Below are 23,634 nucleotides of genomic sequence, written 5' to 3' on the forward strand. Positions count from 1 at the left end.
CCGCCCCTGGGGCGCGCTCCGAGGCCGCTTCTGCGGCAGCAGGCGACAACTCCCCGGAGCTGAGGGAGAGCAGCGCTATAAATAGAGCATTCCCCGAGCCGCCACACGCACAGTGCCACTCGGCCGCTTTAACCCTTTCATCAACGCCGCACACGCAGCAGAGAGGACGCAGACCCGGCAGGGGCAGCGCTTTGCTGCTCTCACCCAGAGCCCCGCAGACAAGAGCCGGGAGCAAAGGGCCAGCGGGCACCGCAGCACCACGAGCTGCCATCCTGTTCCCAGACTCACTGCGGAGCTCTGGCACCCTCCAGTGAGCCACAGCCCAGCTCCTGTGCAGCTCCAGCCTGTCCCTGTCACAGCACAGCCCGGGGGCTGCACACACAGCAGGGAGGCTCACATGGAAACCACGGACACTGCGCACCCCAGGCCCAGCCACAGAGGCCACTCAGGGCCATGGCCAGCCTTCCAAGGGACAGCAGCGGGCAGCTGCATTCATAGGAACTGGGCATCACTGGCAAAATACAGTGACATCCCCACTGACAGAATGACACACAGGAGAGGCTGCCCCGGGAAATCCTTAAAAAGGAACAAAGACACTGCACTGTATTTCACTTGAGAGACTGGAAAGCTATCCAAAGAGGAATTTCATTACCTGGTTAAATCCCTGCCAAACCACTTGCTCAATCTCTAGCTAAGGCAGAAGTAAAGCTTTATTTCACACCTGAAAAAAAGACACACACCAAACCATGAGGTTCAAGAAGTTTGACTGTATCTACAAAGCTGATTAAGGAATTCTGCCAGAGTGAATCTCAATCTCTTGACACCCAGCCCAACTACTCCCTCTTCTAGACCCTACTAACCTGTCATTCGCTATTTTAACTCTCAACCTTGGCACTACAGGAGGACCTGGCTCCTTTGAGAGGAACCCAGAAGAGCAAATCCATAAATGATGCTGCCCATACTGCCATGGAAATGTGAGAATTTCAGATGGTACGCTCCAGCAAGGAGCTGAATGATTAACTCAGAACCCTTTCAGAGGAAAACATGCTCTATTCCTGGAGCACTCTATTTTTTCTTAAAATACTCATGCATGATAAATACTCTCAGGCGTCAGTTTACTTAATTTTCTTTCAGGACAGAGCTTGTTAGAACCACTTCAGACCCAGCATCAAATCTATAATTCTTCACAGGAACAAGCCTGTCTGCCTCAGTATTTATCCGCTGAAGATTCTGTTCTCTCTTTTATCATCCCCCACAATGACTTACAGCTATATTTCCTGCAGACAACTCTTGCACAACAAGTGTAGAGAGCCACCCGCTCAGATCCTGTACCTCTCCCTTTCCTGTTTACACTACTCCTTCTCAGAGAAAATGCCTGCCTATGCTGCCACAATAGGATGTTTGGTAACAAGACCTTGCCCTTAGCACTGGCAGAGAGCTGGAAGGTTCCCCAAATGAGTGTGGTCCTGAACCTGGCATAAATTGCCCCAAAAGAACAGAATTTTGTGTTGCTGTACAAATGTGGTACTTTTGTGGTGTTACACCGGTATCCTTCTTTTTCACCCATTGTGTTATCAGAATGTCACTCCAGGAAAGAGAGTACAGGGAAAAACCAGTGAAAGCTGCTGTTAGGGAAGTGAGGGATGGTCAAGCTCAGGAACACAGGTGAGATACTTGCCTTCACATGGGATTGATAACCCACACTCCAATAATGCACAGAGCAGCACAGATACAAGGATTAAAAGTGGAAACAAGACAAACATCCAGACTTAACTAGGAGATCCAGGAGCACTGAATGGGGATGTTTCTGAGAGGACTGAGAGCACTTGCCACAGTTCTGGACTGGTCTCTTACAGCAGCCAGTTCCTTTCAGTGGAGAGTACACACATGCATATATTACTTTACCTTTTTCCTCTCCTTTTTTGTTCTTTGGTTCAGGTTCCAGCCTAGTGGAAATGCACTGTACAATCCCCTGCTGTGCTACAAGTCTCCTTTTCAGTTCAATTAACGAGCCATAAATAACACGATGAAGGTGTCAACAAAGAGCCTAATTTATCATAACTTGTCAGAGCAGCGATTCTGAGGAGGAGAACGCTCATTCACAGTCTGCTGTAACACACCAAGATTTATTCCTTGCCTGGTACCTCCCTCTACTCCCTTGGCGTGCCAAAATTTATCTTGTGCTGCAACCCTCACAGGTGTACCACTTTGACAAATATGCTGTGAAGTCTGGTATTCATCACAGGCAAGGCTTTGTTGGGAAGGAGGCCGGCAAGAAATAAATTTGTTTTAGAAAGAAGGTGCTTGTGATTCAATGTGCTCAGGGGTATGGGGAGAGGCAGACAGGCTCATTATTTTTAACCTCCCTGTGTCTGCAAGAGAAGAAAACGAGGTAATGTAGTTGATGTGACATTACAGTTCCTGACTTCATTACTTGCTGCCTGGTTAAACAAGCACCTAGGCAATTACTACTACTGCAGTCTTGCTTAGCTTCGCTTTTGCCTCACACTTGCCTCCAATATGAAGGGCAATTGATGGCTGCCAGTGCATTTTATGGAGGGGAATTTTGCTCACGGCCAAATCCCTTACATAAATTAGAATTCATCAGCTCAAAGGTGGTTCTTAAAGGGCCCAACTGGATATGAAGCTACTAAAGCCATTTTGGACACCCAAGGCAGCACTGTAAGACAGACTGAGACAGAGGAGAGTCTCTCAAACAAGACTGAGAGCTGGCTTTACTTCAATGCAAGGGTAAAAAGCTAAATCAGTCTCACTTCTCCAGATTTACACCACTTCAAAACCCAACTGCAGTTTTGTGTCTTCCTTGTGAACAGAAAGTGCAACATTTACTGAATGTGGCCTGAAACGGAGACTCAAAGATCCAAACTGGAATTTTCAGCATGCAAGAATTGAAGGCAAATTCAGCTGCACCTGAATTGGATGTCTGCAGGAAGGCACACTGCCTGTAACAGTCTGAACCAGGCATGAAGATTTATCATTGCCAGCAAGTAGAGTTTGACATTCTGAATGCAAACTGGCACAATTCTACCAGCACTGAGACTAAAGGTAACTTGAAAGTAATTCCTTTTTAGAGTGCTAATACAAAAAACCCTCCAAACTGTCATACTGGAGTGATATGTGCCTAGCAGTCTTTTAAGTGTGATACAGAAAGAGAAGCAGAAAGCTCAACAGTAGAACTTAAAAAAATCCCCCAAAACTACCGTGATATGATTAAAATATTTGCTGGGGGAAAAAAATGATGACCAAAGCATTTTATTTCTTGATCTTTGGACTGACTAAGTACTAAAGTTCTGATGTAAAATGTCAACCCCTAACCTGTTATCCTACAGGCTGGCAAAGTGGCATCCTCACCTCTCTGAAGAACATGCAGCTTGCAAGCAGAGGCCCTTCCTCAGCAAAACTGTCCATTTCTTTTAGAGCATTGGGACACTTATCATTTAATACAATTCTGTTAATTTTGTGCTTTTGAGATTGACCCAGTGCTACCAGAGTGTTTTTATTAAAAAAAGAAAATGAACTTTGTAGTGGCTGCAAAAGCCAAGCACAGAGAAAGGCACAGGCAACCTAGAATTGTACACTTGCAAGAAACTTTCATCTGCATTTTCCTTTATTTTTTTCCTTGAGAGAAAGAAAGAAGTTTTGAAATTTGGAGCTGACAATCTCTTGGTTCAAGAAATACCTAATTAGCATAACAGCAGCAACATGCTAAACAAATTAACTGCTGTGGGGTCACAGAGGCCTCCCTCTGACACAGATCCTGGCAAGCATTTATTTTGCTTTGTTCTAAAGGTTGCCCTGGTTTGTTTGAGTCTCCACTCCCTCACATAATTTACCACCAGTTTCCTACAAGACAGAGTCGTTCCATATTAAAAATACTTCTAAAAGCAATTAAATTGAAGAAGTTGGATGTAGCTCCCTAGTTCTTACCTAACACAATTTAAAAATCACTAGGCAGACAATTTCTGGAGAAAAATTGCTTTCCAGTGACAGAGCAAGGGCATATACACCTCTGATAATTCTGTGTTAGGCCATTTTCATCACAGTACAAGCACCTCAGTCTCCTTTTGCACAGGGCAAATATGCTCCATGTTAACATATGAGAACATGTAGGATACCAAGCAAAGATTTCTAAAGAGAGCCAAAAAACCCCTCTAAAAAGTGCCTCACTGCAAATTGCTCGAAGACACAACCTGCAAAAATATTTGGATTTGCAGGATACATATCAAGTTTATGTAAATATGCACAGGGATAAACATGTGAAAGATATGTACCAAGGCCTTTAACTGGAAAAAAAGAGCCCCACCGTTCTAAGAAAATCTTTTGATCAGAGCATGTTATCTCTCAGCCCCCTGTCAGACCTAATTAAGGGAAGCACATGCACAACACATGCAGGGCTTAGGTCCCAGCATGCCTGACACAGCTCCAGAGGTGGGGGGCAGATCAAGCTTTAGGCCACTTCTCTCTCCTCCCTGATCCTGCTGCTGACTGCAGTCCAAACTTGACTCTTGCCAGAAGTTACAGTTGTGGCTGGCACAAAAACAAGAACTGTATTTCATTTCAGGGTTGGAAAACACTTTCCATTCTGCATTGGAAGAAAGAGGAAAGCCTTGAGAATGTTGCAGAAGTGCTTTCGTAGAACAGCTGACAGTCTGGTAGCCTGAGCAGATACCTGAGACAAAGGTGCCACAAGCAGCAGAACTGGGCCTTGACTTCACCAGCCACAGTTTACTGCCCATAGCTAGAGAGTCAATTACACCTATATTTAACCCACTAAAGGATTAATCATCATTTCAAGAGGTTTATTCCCCAAATCAGACTGAGAGGTTGCAGAGCTCATGCTGATTTAAGCACCACTCCCCCCACACCCCAGAAATCTCACTGGCCATGCTCTCAGCTGACAGCATCCTTCCTGCCTTTCTGCTTGCACAGCACTGACCAGTCCTTGTGGAAATATCCAAACTCCCATTTTGGGCAAGGGATGCTGCATTTCAGTTAAAACAAGATCTGCATACCTTGGGCTCTAAGCTGAACATTTTTTAGAGTAGGCTTTCTTGCCTCTGTTTTTCCAAGTATACCAAGAAAGCCAAAATGTATTAAGAATAAAATTTATCAATAGAATACCAGTAGATTTATCAATATTAATGTATCTTTTTATCAGACCACAGGTTATGATGTGAAGCCAGTGCCTAGCAATTAAGTATTGTCTGTTATATCAACATTCTAGGTACATTGACCCATGAAAAATAAAATCACAGTTGCAAGAAAAAAATAATGTACATTTACACAGTTATTTGCTTATATACATGTACTTGACAGGCCATTTTGTAAAAGCTGAAACAGGCTCCTGTACACATCATGATTGCTTTGAGCTCTGTGTATCTGAACTCATCTTCTGACTTCAGCACAGCAGGAGCAAATACATTTACTTGTAAAACAAAGGCAGACCTGTTTGGAGGTGGACACAATAATCAATCCACTTGCCACAGAGGCAGTAAGTGCTCGTTTACCATTCTATGACCTGTAGCAATACACATTATGGCTTGTGCCAGCAGGAGCCTGGGCAGCTGCAGCAACCACAACTCTGTCAGCAATCAGTCACAACCATCCTTGGCAACCTTTTGTTTGCTGCTCAGTAAGGTGACTTTTTAACAGCAGGATGCAACATTTTCCGGAGACCATCCTTGAGATCTAAGTGCTGATGTTGATGCTGCTTCAAGTCAGCATTTACCATTAAACTTCCCCACAGATTTCCTCTCTTGCATTCCCACTCCCAGTTCAACTTGGTGCAGTGTGAGGAAGGCAGCCCTGCCTCTGAGAGGAAGGAAACCCTCTCACTGTCAGGGCTGCATTCTGGATGGCTCCAGAGAACACTAAACTCCTTTGGAGTGCTGTAAGGGAGCTTACTAAATTGAGTGAGGAAGTTACTAAATTGAGACTGAGATGATTTATATGCAGGAGATCACAAAAATTTCCTTACAGTACTGGAGGCCTGATTCCCCATCCATGATGCCAGAAGACCTGGTAGATATTCCTACAAATTTTTACTAACTGTTTAACAACTTAATTCCTATCTAATTCCTAACAGAACTACTATATTGGAATGTGCAATTTTTCTTTTTTTTTAATAGTATTAACCCCATCCAGGGTTTGATGACAGACAGAATCCATCAATCATGCCATCAGGAGCCAGGCACCTGTAGTCAGTAACCTATACACAAGCTGGGGAAAAACCAAAGTATACTTCTGCACAATTATAGCTGCCAGTAGTTGAGTAAAATACTCTGTGCCCCACCATCAATGTAGGCTTTACCTGGGCCTCTTCCAATCACCAGCAAGACAAAAGAAAGCAAGACAGGCAAAACACTGATTTGGGCTGTGCTGCATCGCAACGTGCACTTCTGCAGAATAATTACAGCAGAACAGTTGAGACTGGGTCCATTCCCATATTCACCAGCCTCATTTACAAATTACAGCTTCTCTAGAAAGCTGTGCAGTAATTCCAACAAGCCACTTGCTAATCATAACTCCTCGTTTACTATAATTTGAAAAAAAAAATCCAGCACAAGAAGGTCTGCAATCTACAGACTTTTGCTATAACTGAAGTGCTCAGGCACATGAATACTGTTCTAGAGGCTCCAAAAGCACTAAATATTGTAAAACTAATTCATCTAAAGACTAAAATAAAGCCTTGGCATTTTTACTTTCTTGACTGCATTTACATTTTTAATGGCTAACATTTCAATAGATTTTCTTATGCTCTTTATAGAAACAATTTATTTAATTTTCAATTAAGAAATGAATTTATGAGGAATGGTTTCAATTATTTTACTGTCTCATATAACATCTATTAAAAATGCTTTTCCCAAATATCAACTTAGTCTTATCTCACAATCATGCCAAGGAGTGATTTTAATTTTGTTTTCCTTTTAAGAGTGTTTAAATTAATGCTTCAGCTCAAGGTTGGTTTTTGGGTTTGGGTTTTTTTTTCCCCTTCTCTCTCTTCACTGATAATAATCAAAGACCAGCCTCAGCTATTTTATTTACAAACCCACCTCCTTTACGAAGCACAGAATCAGGTCACGGTCTCTTGCTTTCTTCCAGCCACCTCATCAGCCCATGGTTAACCGGAGCACCCAAGCCTTCTCTTCTCCCACGCCCAGTGGTGCCTTGTCAAGAGCTGGGGCAGCCCCTGGTCCCTGGCACTGCCTGTCTGAGCTCATTGCAGTCGGAGGCAGGGAGAGCTCTGCTGGCAGGGAACAACGTTATGGCCACAGAGGAGTGCTCTCCACACTTCTTCCCTGTCATTATCTAGAAAAGACAATTACTTAGAAATTGAAACTATGGAGACTTGTATTCATTTACTAATGTGGCATTTACAAATGCTACACAATAAAAGCTTACAAGTGATATGCAAGCACATGTAAAAGTGTGGTATTAAAGTCCTTATGATCTCTCTTTGTCTCTCCTCTGTGTTTACAGTTACAAAGCCCATCTCAATTCTCCTTGAGGTCAAGATACTTCAAGCTAATCTACATCATGCATTTTTCAGGTTTTTTGAGTTATGAAGGTTGATGCCAATATTAAGTCTGAATGCTAAATTCCCTTAACAAGTAATCATCTGTGAAAAGTTTCTCTGTTCAAACAATGTATTGAAAATTATTTCCTAAGGGTAGTTTTTCTCCCTACACTATCAATGCAGGAAAAAAGAGGTATTTTTTCTAAGGAACAAAGCAGGAGCAAAAAAAAGAGAGGAGAGAAATGTACCTAAAAGTCTTGAGAAACAAAGCACAGGTATGTTATCCTGGGGCCTCCTGGCTTAGCACTGGACAGATCCATCCAACTGATCAATCCCAGCATTATCAGCAGAAACAGTGAATAGACACCAAACCCAGACACAGGCCCTTGCACATGAATTATGTACCAGTCCTACACTGGTTCCAATTAGACAACTGAAACTATGGAAAGGTTGGAAGGGTCAGATTCAAACTATCTAAGAATGAACTTTTTAGGAGGATAACAACTGTCTGGGGAAGAAAGAAATGTTGGCATGCTAGGAAGATGAGTTTTTAGTAGCTGGACTAAGTGTTCTGTTGGTATTGTTTAGGAAACAGTCAGTAGTAATATTTCACAATAATTTTACTGTGTCAACAGTCTAAAGGTGGGATAGGTCACAAGCAGCATGAATAAAGAGGAGAATTTAAATGATCACAAATTGGAGAGTGATATGAAATGAATGGTAATTCAGCAAGGATGAAGGCAAAATGCTCAGCTTAGGTGGTGTAAGCAGCTGCAGAGGGGCTCTGGGGAGGATCTGCTTCTAAAAGCATCTGAAAGAAAGGTGCTGCTTGGCCAGAAAGATCTCAGAGGAGTAGAAAATATGGACATCAGGAAACATCCAAAAAACTCTTTGATTCATGGTCTAGATACCACAAGACTAGATAAATATTACATGAGCCTCTGAATACCTGAAAGCTTGCCAAAGGGTCATCACCTTTTCCTCCTTGACACCTGAAGACAGCACTGCAAGTACTGAGCTTGAACTTAGCAGAGCAAATTTTCATCAGCTGTCAGAAATACCTGGCATGGATCACCTGAACAACTCCAGACTGTCCATCTCTGCAGTTCAGGTGGGCACACATCTGCTAGTCAGACCTGGAATGATTTCCAGATGAAGCTGATATGTTCAGGCCTAAGGATGGCTATGGGGACCTCCCATGGTACCTCCTGAGTGTACTCACTATTGCCTTTTGTGTTTGCCATGGAAAACAACACTGGAGAGAGCAGTAACCTACAAATGATCCTAAAATCACTGCATCTAGATGCATGGCTTATTAGAATGGAAATGGCTTTGATAAGTATCTCAGGGATCTAAACAAACAGCCCAGAAGGTGTTCTGTCAACCACTGACTATTAAAACTAAACAAAGCAAGCAGATGCTCTGTATCTTGCAAAGAAATTAGTAATTAACAGCATGGCCTTGCAGCCATGTGCAGGACCAATTATTCAATTACCCATGGCCAACTGTGAGCTAACTAACAGTATATGGATTTCCTGCTTTATTACACACCGTACCACACACTCCATTTGCTGTAACACTCCTTCCTTCACTCCTCCTCATGTCATTGGGCAGCTCTGTGCATCTCTATTCCAGTGCAATCCATCACAGAAGCTATTATAAACACTAAAATCATTGTTAATAGTAACAGGACAATGAATAAAGTTTCCATGCACCTACAAATAAGAAAGCAGACAGGACACAGACATATCTAGATGATGTGCAACTCATTTTTTCAGAAGTATCTCCATCAGTGGTGTAAATAAACAAATCAGAACGCAGCTGATTTTTATGAGACCAAGGGATGAAAATGTTGTACCAAGGCTCTCCTACACTCTTGCTTCCAGCAGCCTAATGATGTTATGCACATGAGGATAACTTCTTTTGATATGTGGGGGCTGCCACTTCTGGAGCTGAATTCCAAGCCGGTGGCATCAGCAGCTTTTGAGTGGCTGTGATGGATCCCATAATGACGAGAAAGGAAAAATCTTAAAATAGAAGTAGATAACTGTTGAAGGTACTATAAAAGCTAAACACAATATTTTTCAAGTGCTTCCTAAGCCAAGGACAAGAGCTGTCAACATTTTCAAATGCACCCTTATCCTTTTTGCAAGTACTTTAAGAGCCTGAGTCCCACTGAAAATCAATGGGACTTGGTGTTGTTTGCACAGCTTCATTCAATTCAAGTTAAATCAAATTAACTAAAGTGAAAATTACTATGTATTAAAGATCATTGAACTCTTTGAAAGACTCCTCATTCAGAAGCAAAGTGGCTTTCATTAGTTCTCATTTTAATTCGTTTTGCAAGTGTTCATTTTGGCAAAACATCAACCTTCAGACTGTTTGTCCCAAAAGCACAAAGACTCAGATTAGAACCAAAAGAATAAGAATAGAGGTTCACAAATCTCTTAGCAAAAGCAAACAAATATTGCAAACAGTGGTTTTATCAAAGACAACACTGCAATTAGTGGCTAGATAGTTTTCCTGGGCTGATATCACACCTCCAAAACCCCAAAACAAACAAACAAATAAAACCCCACCCCACTGAGAAACAAACAAACAAACAAAAAACCAACCCAAAAAGCAACAGAACAAACAAATCCTTCACACCTGCTGTAGGTTTGGAATAAAAACAAAACTCACACACACATTTCCCCCTCTGTTTATGTCCTGAATACAATTTTTTTTTCAAATGCAATTACACTTTTTACTGCCAAATTGGACCTTGAAGTCCTGAATGTCTGGCAATATTTTTCTTCTGAGTATCATCCAAAGGAAAGGAAGGAAGGGATGGTAGGCTGGGGGATGGCCTAAGTGATGTCTGAAGTAACAAGTGAAGTGACAGTAAGATGTCTCTAAATGATCGAATGAAATTGTCCCGTAGGTATTTGCATTGCAGGGCTGTCTCAGTCTGGTCAGGATGGCAGCCTCAGTTCTCTGGGCAACAAAAATGAGCAGGAAACAATCAACACCTCAGTCCCAAGGAGCCAAAAGCCTCCCAGGGTGAGGGAAGAAGAACACAAGAAAGCAGAAGTCTTCACCTTCATGCAGAATCAGACTCCCTTCCTGCACTGCAGTGATGAGTGATCCTACTCTTAGTAGTGAACTACAGGAAGCTCACAACTTGATTTTGAGACAATTTTCTTGGCATTCCTCTTCAGAGAGGAACAGCAATAAAAAATACACCTTCAAACATCCAAAGAAAACATTTTGTTTCTATCTTGCTTAGAAAACAACAGTCAGGAGGGACCACATGAATGACTATGCAGTGATTTGAAGGGCAGTGCTGGGTAATTCTATATCCTGTGTTAGATATGATCTTTACTTCACCAAGCAAAATGAAAACACACAGCAGAAAATGTGGCCCACCAACTGTGGGTCACAATGGTAACAGCACTTTAAATATTGACACTTCTAAAGCCAAGGTAAATTAAACAGCAGGAAGTGTTGCATGAAATCGAGAAGAGAAATGTTTCTCTATGTGTCTCCAATTGCACAGAAAGAACCAAAGAACTTCCCTTTGTGCCCTGAAATGCCTCAGTGGTGGTGCAATGCAAACTCTCCAAGCAGTAGTCAGTGTAGTAAAATCAGCCAGGTCTCAGGACTCTATTTTGCCAACGGGCACTGCAGCAGAGAGGTATCCCTCTTTTAATGGGATTGCCATCACACAGCAAAGCCTCACACACCTGGGAATTCACACTGAGCAAGGATCAGCCCACTTTGTTAGTGCATAACCTATTTGAAATTATTTTTGTTGTACCAGATCTACCCAAGTTAGAACATACATTAATGATGATGAAAATTGTAACTTAACTGAAAAACATGAAATAAGAGATTTTTTCAAAAATAACCTCCCAGTCTACATGTACAACCTGCAGTAGCTTAAGATGCCAAAATCCTCAAGATCAAATATTTACTGCACATGGAAAAATCCAGGAGTCTTGTTTCACAACTACTTGACAATGACTTCAAAAAACAAACCATCACAAAACTCATCAGGACTAATTGCACATGCATGATTTCAAGCTCCAAGCCTATCTGAAATACAGCCATTGCATTGCCTTGCTGCTTTATTACCTCTGTCTAAACACTGATGTACCTATTACATTTTTTTTCATTAAACCTGAGCCATATTACAATTTCTCATTAGTAGGGACGACTTAATTAAAAAAACAAACAAACAAACAAACAAACCCAACCTAAAAAGCCCAGACAAGCCTCAAAGAAACAACAAAAGTGCCCCAGGGCCTTAAAGCTGAATTTCCAGGTAAGTCTTCTTGTGTTCCTTGCCAGAAGGAAAGAGGAAGCAGAAATATCCAGTGAAATATGCAGAGCCAAACAGAATGAAGAGAAATCCCTCCCAGCTAACATTAGGAAAAGAGCAGAGATGTGGAGAGATGAAAACATCCAAACTAAAAGAACATTTAAAATATATTATATGGAGTGGTGACTTCTTTTGCCAAGATTAATTCAAATGGATGTATCTATCTGTTCCTGTTGTCTTACCTCTGGTTCTTTGCCTGGGTCTTCCTTTAAGTTGAAAATTTGGAAATATTTTTAGCTGACCCACCCTGAAGGAGAAGAGATTGACTTCTGAGAAGTTGGCCAATGTCAATTTTTTTCTTTCCCAGAAATTTTGTTATTAATTAATTGTATATCACAGCAACAAAACCTTTCTTAGCTATCAGCTTATTTTCTAAGAATTCTGCAAAGATTGGCCCATGCCATTATAAAACGGACATTTTAAAATGACAGCCTTGCCCTTGGGTAGGAAAGACTGTTACTGAGTAAGCAAGATGAGACTCAGATCAGATCTAATGCCTAAAAAGGAGTAAAACACTGTAGGTTTTCCTAGCTGAAAAACTCCTTGAGAATGTGATATGTAACAAGGTAAAAGGAAAGACAGCACAAGTTGCAAGATTTAAATCCTTCTGTCTTTATCTGATCAGCAGAGCACAGATCTGTGCAGTTCACAATAACATGGGTGATCACAGGTTTGATGGCACAGGAGGACCTAAATGACATAGCTACAGAAATAACCAGGAGACTTCCACAGTTTTACAACAAGGCTTTTTCCAGTTATACACTGTGTCTTCCAGTCTGTTTATAAAAAACCAATCAGTTCTGCTCAGCTGTAGCTTTTTCCTTCCTCCCTTCCCATTTAGAGATCATTATTTAGTTATTTATTTTTGGTAATAAAGTCTGCAGGCATCACTGTCCAAATAAAATCACAATACCCCCACCACAAATGCAGAAGAGTCTGGCACTTTCTTCATTGACTAGAGAACGAGCTGGCAAAGCTAAAAGCTTAAGCCAAGCTTTTAAGATTTTTCTGATTCCTCTCTCTCTCATTCTCCCCCACCCCCTGCCCCATTAAATCTTGGAGTAAAAGAAGATTAGCGCAGATGGATGAAAATATTTTTTCCACTTCAGCATTTGCTGTCACTGTTCAGTGCTAAGCGGGTTCTCATATAGTGTCACTGGTAAGATGGAAATTCCTACACTTCTTTTAAATATAATCACCTTGCCACAAAGCAGGAAAAGAAGAAAAATTGGCTATTTATTTTGTCTGGATTGTGTGTGATTTATCCAGCAGAACCTGTAAACATTGTAACGTCTCAAATTGATGCATTGCCTTTCATCAAAGTTCAGCTGGCTGCTTCTGCACCACACCAATCTGCTCCTGGCTCACTCTGCCCAGCCAGTAAATTGACCTGGACCCAGCAAAGATGAAAATATGCAGACTTAAAGTAATCCCCCTTGCTGAGCATGCAGGCACATGGTGGGATTAACTGGGGAGGGAGCATGGGGGGGTGGCTGGGGGCTGGCGGTCACTCCTGCTGCTGCAGCTGCAGGAGGGATGGATGGAGGGATGGAGGGATGGAGGGATGGCTGCAGGCACAGCACCTTTCCTGCTGCAGCTGCAGGAGGGATGGAGGGAAGGATGGAGGGATGGCTGCAGGCACAGCACCAGGCTGGGCTGGCAGGAGGAGGGAGGAAGCCAAGCTCCATCAGCTCCCAGCCGTTCAGAGCTGCACTCACTCACACCCTCCTCAACAAGTGCACAAGAGCCAACACAAGAGCCACAGGAATCCGAGTGCTGCCTTCCCAAAGATAAACAGGCCTTTTACCAGGATAACCAAAAGGGGGACAATGGAAAAAGAAAATCGGCATGATAATTTTACACATTCCAAATACTGCAACATCAAATAAATGTAAACCAGAAGGTAAACGAAGTCTTTCATCCCTGACTGGTAATTAGCAAAGAATCAGCTTGCTAATGACTTCATATTCCTAATAAACATTCAGATTATAACTGAATTCAGTCTCAGATGATCACCCTGCTATCACAAATAAGAGAAATGTCACAGTACGGATTCAATGTAGCAGCATTAAATGTCTTCAAACCACCCTCATCTCCAACAGGGGGAAAACAAGTAGCTGCTTCAACAGCCACATATGGATAAATTACTATTGCCATAAACAGCCAATGTTAAGCTGTACTTTGGTTATTTGACACTATTAAATAAGTAATGAATGAAATAAAACAAATATTTTACCTAATAAATATGGTATAATAATTAAGCCTCAGTAGCAACCACATTTCCTCTCAGCTGTAAAATACACATTTTAATTACCAACAGTTCTGCATAAAGAGAGAAAAATCCACTTCAGAAATCTCTACATTTGATCCAAGCTAGCTTTGTCATTCACAACGAGAGTATCTTCAGTTCTGAAGCTCATGGATTACCTGAACAAACAAAACAAAAGAAGCCCATGATATTCAGGAGCTGTACAGGCCATCAGCACACATGGACACTCTGATGTTCTGCATCTTCCCTTTTCCTGCTCCTCCTGTTGTGATCCTGATTCCCCTCATTCCTTACAGCCCATCTCTTCTAGCTATGAAGCCTCTTTAGCCTGCTCTGATTTTGCATAGGATGAAAACCATGGAACTTATTTTTAATGAATGCAGATTATCATCAAGGCAGGGGTTATATGCACCTTTTTTTATTCGATATAAAATCTATACCACTTTAGTTCTTTTTCTACTATAGAAAATTCATGGGGATCTCCCCAGTGCCCACCACCACCACAAACCAGGCTTGGATTTGCTAAAACATTCTGACTTTTAGAAAGAGAGTAAAAGATTCCTCCCATTTCCTTCAGCCTTCCTCACCAAGGCCAAAGCTGATTTTTAAAGGTGTCCTGAGCAAACACCTAGTTCAATTCAGATACATTTTGAAACAGGTACATCAAGAAAACAATCTTGAACTGCAGAGAGGGTCAGGAGTTTGCCTGCTCCCCGACAGTATCATCTGCAATGGCAGATCAGGGCTGAAGTGCACAACTAACAGAAACTGTTCTTAAAATATCTTGATGCCAGCTTAGGAAGAGCTGAGTATTTACACAGCACTGGGTTGTGGATCTGAACAAGCTAAAGGTCTTTTAACTGCCCAGCTGATTCCAAATAGCCAATTATTTTGGGATTGGCTAAAATTCAGTGGTTTTCACATGGAAGAACTCCCCAATCCTGGCAATCAGAATTCAACTATGGTAAACTAGTTTCTCCATAGCTTAAATACACCAAGATAATCAGAGATAAAACCCATTAGATAGGAAGCATCTGAAACAAATTTTGGAAATATTTTGCTAGATATTATATGATCCTGTCAAAGCATCTTTCACTTATTTACAGATAACAGACTGTATAGAAAAATCTTCTAAATTATGAGAGATTCGGGAAATCACATACTTTTGCATCTGGAATTCAGTGATTACTTTGCTTCCTCGCTATATTAAGTGCATTGAATTATAAAACACCAAGTAGTTTTAAGAGAAGTCACACAAAATACTCTTTTTGGTCATACTGCTAACACTGGTCATTTGGAAACATCTCATTTGAATTTACTGGACTGTTAAGTATCACTGCTTTCCAAGATCAGAAAAGATACTGGGAAAGTTTCTGAAGCCCAGTTACAATCTTTATCGGCATGTCAAGATACAAAACTGTATTATACTTATCTAAAGATTTTGTGTATTTAAATGATTATTTCACTGGTATTTTTTAAAAGCAAAATAACTGGGTTACCCTCTGTACGTTTAAGAAATGCAAATTCAAAACGCGCAAAGAACAACATTCAGATTCAGTGGCTAGTACACTTCACACTGGTCCAAGTGTGCAACAGTGGAAGCCTCAAGGGCTGAGATAAGGACAGGGAGAAATCCCTCACCATTTCCCAGATGGGCCAAACAGACTCAGCCTCAGATCTCTGTGTCTGCAGAGCTGTTTCTGTCAGATATTTCCCTCCCCTCCCCGTTTGCAATTGCTGCTGTGCAGGGTTTCCTCTGGGTGGATCTGTTATCCCAGAGGCCCAGCCCTGGGCAGCAGCAGCTCCATCCTGGAGCCAGCTGGCCTTGGTCTCTCAGACACCTCCTCCCATTGCCAAAACCTTGCCACTCAAACCAAAGCATGAGCAAAATAACATCCAAATCATCTTCCAAAAACACTTCCCAGCAAATACAGTAAAGAAGATGCAAAGTTCCCCTTCTGCCACTGGTTCCAGGTGAGAACCTGAGCCCTGAACAGCAGGATTATACAGAACTGTATTTATGCTCTTTAGCAGAATCTATGTACTGAAAGAAAAAGGGGAGGAAAAAATATTTGCTACACTCCCCTTCTTCTGCAGATGCTCACTTCCCATGTGTTTGGTGAAAGCCCGTGCTTAAAGAATCTACACATGGAGTATCAACACAAACAATTCTGCAGCACAGCTCCAGTACACAAATTATTCTTAATATCAGAAGAAAAAGCTTTTCTCAAAGAACACTGCATCCTCAAGGACAATTCAAAGTCACCTTCATTATATTGTATTTACTGTCACATAGTTTCATATTATCTAATATAACAACTCAGTATCTATTTAAGATATGATATGCTCAAAGGCTTTGAAAAGAACTCTATCCTCTGAGGTAGGAAAGGGTAAATAATCCTATTTACAGCCAGACTTCCAGATGTATTTACCCTATTTCTGTGTCAGATGACTCAACTAAAGTGCTTCAAGTTTTTCCTCCAGATTTTACATGTTTAAAAAGATAGGAAAGACTGTTCCAGCTAGCACACTCTTCTAGCCTGTGATCAAACACCCTCATTACATCCAGGTAATTTAAATGACACTATAAATAGAAGCAAGCTTTAAGCTTTCTCAATACATAAAACACTAGCTGCCACTTAAAACATATACATTACAAATAATTCCTTTTATATGTTTGGTCTGAGTCTGCACAAGAGTTATTTTTAAAGGTATTTGCAGGATAATAAGTGTTACTCTATTGTAACTTCCAACTACACCCATTTCCTACCAAAAAAAGTAACTTCTCAGTGATGGGAACTCTGTGTGTTAAGATGCAGAAGAAGCAAGTGGAAAGAGAATTCCATCATTAGCATCCTAAGATGCTAGTGGATGTTACCACATCTGAAGTGATCACAATAATATGAAAAAGTCCATTTTATTTGCCCCCTTAGAGTCTGTTCTCATGGTGAGCAGGAAGTTCTCCACCCCAGTGCTCACCCCTGGGTTTTGGTTATGTCCTGCAACACTCAGCTGGCCCCATCAGCTCCCAGGGGTACGAGCACAGGCACAAGTGATCTCTGAGAAAGTGCCATGTCCTGCTGAGCAGCAGCGAGGACAAGGGTCACCCTTCTGTCACCCACATTCAGAAGCCTACAGCATGCAGAACCATTACAGATTTGTGGTAATTATGTTTTTTCACTATCAATCCCTCAAGAAGTCAGCTTGGACAGAACCTATTAAAACCTTATTAAGAGTCTGGAAATGAGTCAATGGGTAAGGAGTTCCAAAATTCCCTTACCACAGAGTTCTGCTCCTTACCATGTATGTATCCCCTCATATGCAGGCTTTGCCTGCACTGCTCACTGCATAGACTTATTCCACATTTCCACATCACTGTTTTAAATATTTTTCATCTCTGTCCTTCCCTTGCATTGAATCTTAAATCACACTGATTTCCGTTGCCACAAATCATAACAAGGACAACAACAAAATTAGATTTCATTGTGAACAGATTTAAATTGATTTTTCAAGGGATTTAGACAAGCAATTCTGGTAGCATCCACTACAAATCCTTGCCAATAATTAGAGCTGTTAAATAAGAGCAACCAGTTCTCTTCAAGGTGCTACCAAAAGGAAGAAAACACTTGTCTTCAGGAGGCCTGAGCCAAGCCTGGCTGTGCACATCCCTTTGCTCTGTCCCAGGACCTCACAATGGTATTTTTTGCTTGTCCCACCCCCTGGCCAGCAGGATCCCCTAAGGAACTGAAGGGTGCCACCAGATCCCACCCCAGATCACTGCAACTCCACTGCCGAGATCTTGCCTTGGGCTCAGGAGCACTTGCTCTCCCACACACATCCCAAACCATTCTTCAGGTACATTTTGAGGCAACTTCCATTCACTCATGTGAGACAACAAGTTCCTTTATGACCTTGGTATTATAGAATCATTGTCAGGTTTGAGGTGGAAGGCACCTTAAAGAACATCTAGTTTAACCCCCCTGCCATGAGCAGGGAACAGCCCATGCTCCAACATTTCTGTTAACAATTGCTCTCAGGCCACATTATGTTCATTGTGTGCTCTGCCTGGCTAATAATTTAATCAGTAGTAGCCAGTAAATGAGTAATTTTCCACCACTGCAACACTCTAGCAATAAGTTATAAAAATACCGAAGAAGCTGAAATGCAAAGCAGACTGCCAAGCATATATTTAGGAGTGGGAGTACTCCATAATGAGATCCTTACTGACTAATACATGCCCATTCAGAAATTGAACAGCTTTCAGAATCACCTTAATTAGAAAGGAAGATGGATTAAAATACAATCTCTCAAATAAGAATTTCACCTTCCTGAGGAAATAATTTTTTTTCTCTTTAAATGTAAGCATGTATTACTGACTTTGAGTAGAATAGCTCATTTCTAGCTGTAAATATGAAAAGTCCTAGAAGGATCATCTCATTAACTCCTTCCCACACAAAACCAAAATCATAAAAAATCCTGCTACTTAACAAAGATCTTTACAAGAAAGCTGTTGGCTATTGAGTGCATGCAACAATACTGAGCTGAATTTCACAACTCTTAAGTAATTGGGATTGAAATATTATGATTGCAGGACTTTTGTCACTAGCAACATTACCTGAGAGCCATCCCTTTACCTACCTACTGAACTACAATAAAATGTGACTATAAATGCTTTTTGCCTAACAGACACAGTGTGTGCTTGTACGTCCTAAAGTTACCTAATTGGTATTTTTTATTTTTAACAACGACACATTCTCTTTGTGCTTGGTCTAAGTTTATCTGTACAAATTATAAAAGGCTTACTTACAGGTGTGTGAGAGCAAGAAACCAAAATAGGCACTAGGAAACGTAAAGAAAAAGTGGTAGGTGCTTTCAGGGACAGCAGAGTGGCACATCAATGCTGGTGAGGGACAGTGGTAATGGAAATAATTTGAGAAGAAACACAATGCCATCTTTTATTACAGTTCCTCTATAGTTAAGACTCACTTCAATAAATCTCAAGCTTCAAGCATCTACATTTACAGTGCTTTCCACATGGAGGAACTTCTGTTCTCCACTGCCATTAGAACACAGCTTCCTAAAGACCATTGAAAGTGATGTCAAAACTGGGGCCTGACGCATGTCTGAGTGACACCTGAGTCACAGCACTGTGACTGAGTCCTACAGCTCAAGCCCTCCATGGTAATTGTTCCCAAGCATGTGGCTTCATGTGCTTCTCCCAATTATTTAGTTTAGTTGTTGTTTCAGTGACTCTGCCAGCTGTACAGCTGCTGTCTCCAGACAGCACCAGCACCATCACCCTGTCAGTTCCACCCCTACCTCACTCACCAGCTATTAGAGCACAGAAAATGTTACTGCCTTAACGCAGGATAAGATTTCTTTCCAAGAGCTCTGTCAGAAGTTTCTGACTGCAGTCACAGAAGGGAGTAGGAACTCTCCCCTTTACCATCATCAACCCCAAACAGTTAGTTTCCTATTGCTGAGCAATTGATGCAAACTTGGGGAGAGGGGAGGGAAGGGGCATCTCTGCTGACCCCTGGAAAATGAGCTGTAAAGGAGACTTGGTGTATTCTAATATCTTTAGATGATGCCCAGAAGCATTTGGTCTGGGGCCCAAGAGGGTTTCTATAGCATTCCTGGCTTTATCTCTAACCTGCTGGCTGACCTGGGACAAGTCACCTAACTTGATGAGATCTTTGGAAACACCTGTGCCCATCACAACATGATGTGCAAACACCTGCAACTGCCCCCCGGTAGTGCCACGCGGTGGGTATGTGATACACAGTGACAGACTTACTCTGGTACAAACCACAGGGCAGTTGCTGTCAGTCCCAGACCTAGGACACAACAGGGTGCTTGGCAGGTGAAGGCGTCAGAGCACAGCTGAGGTGTTGCTCCTTATTGATAACATCCCACACAGCTCAAGCAGAAGTTGGTTGATAATCTTGATAGAATATTTTCTGGTGTAGACCCTGACAGAAATGCTTTTGTGGGAAGAAGGAGACTCAGCAGCTTGTGAGACTTAAACTCAGTCATCACCACCCCAACAGGGAGTGCTTCATCAGCCACATTACCTCATCCTTCCCTCCAACTCCAGCAGAAAACCCTCTTTGGGGCCATAAAGATATTAGACTTTAGCAAGGGCTCCACTGGGATTTGGAGAAGGTAAGAGAGGTAATTTCAGGTCTTTATTAGTGGATATTACAACATGATACTGTCAGGACAGCACATCTCCCTGTAGGAGAAGAGACTGGAAGAAGTTTTCAAAGTAGCAAAGGAAAGGAGGGTTATAAACACTACTGAAGGAAAGAAAAGAGGAAAAAAGGAAAAATGACAAGATGAGAGGCGAAGAAACATGCAAGAATAATGACTCCAAAACTTTTCTGGGTTTGTACTTCCCTGTTGAGAGGCACACAGCTGAGACAATGTGGCTGGCTCTGTGACAATTGTGAAAAAATAAGCCAATTCGAGCTGGTTGTTAGCAGTGAGAGCACTGCATCTCAGATAAATGACTGTCTGCTCCAGGTATAGCAGCAGAACTTCCTGAACCGTTCCTGAGAGATTTGCCAGGATTGCAGCAGCTTTTAGCCATCAAAAGCAGCAAGAAAGTCCTCTTCAATCTCCCATCCCTGTGGTAAAAGGTGACCTTGGAGAGGATTTTCTCCTTCCTCCTGCTCTCTGCTCTCCACGCCAATTCCATCCTTCTCCTGTCTCAGAGCTAGACATGTTGTCTTATTTAACAGGAGATAAACCCAACGCTTTTCCCCAGCACAGTTGCTCAAACTGATCTGTGTGGGTTGTCACACCTCCAACTGTATCACTGTGTCTAACTCCAAGTGGTATTTTCAGCCTGCTCTGATGTTTGCCAGGAGTCCCAGTTTGGCTCCAGAGCTCTCGTCTGTCTCTCCTCAGTTGAGCTGAGGGCCTGGGAGGGAACAGCGTGTGGGGAACAGCCCATGCCTGTCCCTGTGCCTACCTCCCTTTCCAGGCAGCACTTTCACTGAGGCACTTTTCTCCCTCAAATATTTTACCTGCTTCACCTACTACTTTTTATCTCCTGAGGAAGAAAAACAAACACGTGACATCCACAAAGGAGGTGTAAAAAACAACCACCATCATATTAGTACTGTTCACCCACCCTTCCCTACAAAGTCTTACAAAAGAGAACATCATCTTTTGCTAATTTCCTAATTCCACAGTAAAAGGAGCCACACAGGGCAATCCTTGTCAAGCACTGAGGAAGAAAGCTTGAAAGAAAAAAAAATATACAAAGAATTGAGGAGGGCAAAGGACAAAAAAAAAATAGCATAAAACTCCTTAAATCCTGAGAGAAAGAACCAGACATTTCATCTCAAAGAAGAAACAGAGCCTGGGGCCTGCTGACGACTTCTGAACAACCACACAGGGCCAAGGAAGTGTCTTTCAAGGGCCAAACTTCACTGAGAGAAAAGTAGCTGCACGAATGACAGAATGTACAGAATGACAGGTCTAGGTAGGTCAGCAGGCCAGCATCCACACTCCAAGGCTTCTTGTAAAACATTCCCTACTCAAAACTTCCTTCTGTTTTCAGACTGCGCTGTGGTTTCCTTTGTAAACACTCATATCATCACACATAATGAAGTATGCTATTTTCAAGCAATAAAACAGTATGATTTCCATGGCAATAGCAAGGAATTTGGCAAGGCTGTTTGATAGACTTTGTCTGGTGAGAAAGTTTTTGAGAAAAATAAGACATAATTGAATCTCTAACCACTAAGATATTGTAAAATTCTCCATATTACCTTTTCTGTTGACCTGAATGCTCAGGACCCTTTTATTTGGAGATCTGCCCCTAAAGACCTTATTTACTAATGGTAACATGCCAAGGCTGCACTGGAGCTAAGCACTTTCACTGTGTAAGTGAAAGTGTGCCTCAAAGCATTTACAATACTACTTTGAAGACAAAACATTTAATATTCCAAATGGAGTCAGAGCTCCTTTGGGGATGCCACATAAATTTCTATGAGTTACTGCAATTTGTCATGCACTTGTGATTTTAACCTTACACTCCAAATCACCATGGTGCAAGCCAACTTCTACTCCTAACAAGTGATCTTGACTTTTTATTTTACAGAATTTTGCAGACTTATATTACAGAACACCACACCAGCTACACATAGGACTGAGATAAATCCAGGTGATTCACCTGTGGCCACCCAGCAGATCAGTGACCAAGACAGCAAGAGAAGCCCCAGGTTCCCAACTCTGCACCCTCTACTCTCAGCAACCCTGAGCCTCTCAAGGGAGGAAGATTTAAATCATTTGGAGATGACCTGCAAATAAGCCATTCTTAAACCAAAGTCATCTATTCAGAGATCTACTTTTATGAATATACAGGCTTGTTCTCCTCTTTCATTTTCTTTGAGCTTCTGTGAAGACTTCAGCAGGCTCAGCCTCATGGGACAGGGATTGGCTTGTGGCCATTGATTTCACATTTGGTTTCACAAGCAAAACCTAAACAGGCCTTAATTGCAAAGACCCTTCCAAGCAGCTGAGTTACAGATGATTTCTGGGGAGGGCAAGAGAGGTAAGAATTTTTAAAAAATAAAAATCTATCAAAGATTTAGAAATACTTAAAAGACTAGAAAAGCAACTTCCTGCATCACAGATAATGTTTCAAACCATTTTTCAGCTGGAATAGCAACCCTCTAGTGTTAAGAGCCAGTATGTTTGTGCCACTCAACTGGTGGAAAACTGTAAAACACATGAAACCTGCAGAGGTCTTTTACAGGAAAGGAAAATAAGTTTCCATAAGTAGTTCTTGAGTGGGGCGGTTTTTTAGTATTTTATAAAAATAAAGCCTGAAAGAAGGTAATGACATTAGCTACACATTAGTCTCCAAACATTAAATAAACTCCCATGTCAGAGCAAGCATGAGCAGTAACTCAGCAGTTTCATTGCAGAGGGGTTTATGCTATCACCTCAGGTTCTGGTGCCAAAGCCCCATGTCTCAGAGTTAAGTTACCAACCAAACAACAGTTTAAATTCATCAAAAGCAGGCATTACATTTAATGGGATTTCAATTAGTGATGGACCAAAACCCAAGCCCTGCAATCCTCTCAAAATGTAAACAAGCCTACAAACCCACAGCTTGGCCTGTCTCGTTTTGAGATCAGAACCAAGTACAACAAACAGCAAAAGTCAATCTTGCATTTTTTCCAGGTCTGAACAAGCCTTAAGGCAAAAAATCTTTGCATTTCTTGCAGGCAAATCACAGAAAACAGCAGAGGAGGGAAAAAAAAAGAAAACAAGTGTGTAAAATTAAATTAAGAAACAACCAATTATAATGTTGAGCAGTGACAGTCTCTTGGTACAAATCCAGCAGTCACTGATGGATATCAGTGTCCTAGGACCCCAGAGCTCTGGATACTTGAATCAACATGAGAACACTCAAATATTTTGTTTGTAGTTGGCTTTTGCATTTGG

This window comes from Geospiza fortis, unplaced genomic scaffold (genome assembly GCF_000277835.1).
Source record: "Geospiza fortis unplaced genomic scaffold, GeoFor_1.0 scaffold317, whole genome shotgun sequence".
NCBI lineage: Eukaryota > Metazoa > Chordata > Aves > Passeriformes > Thraupidae > Geospiza > Geospiza fortis.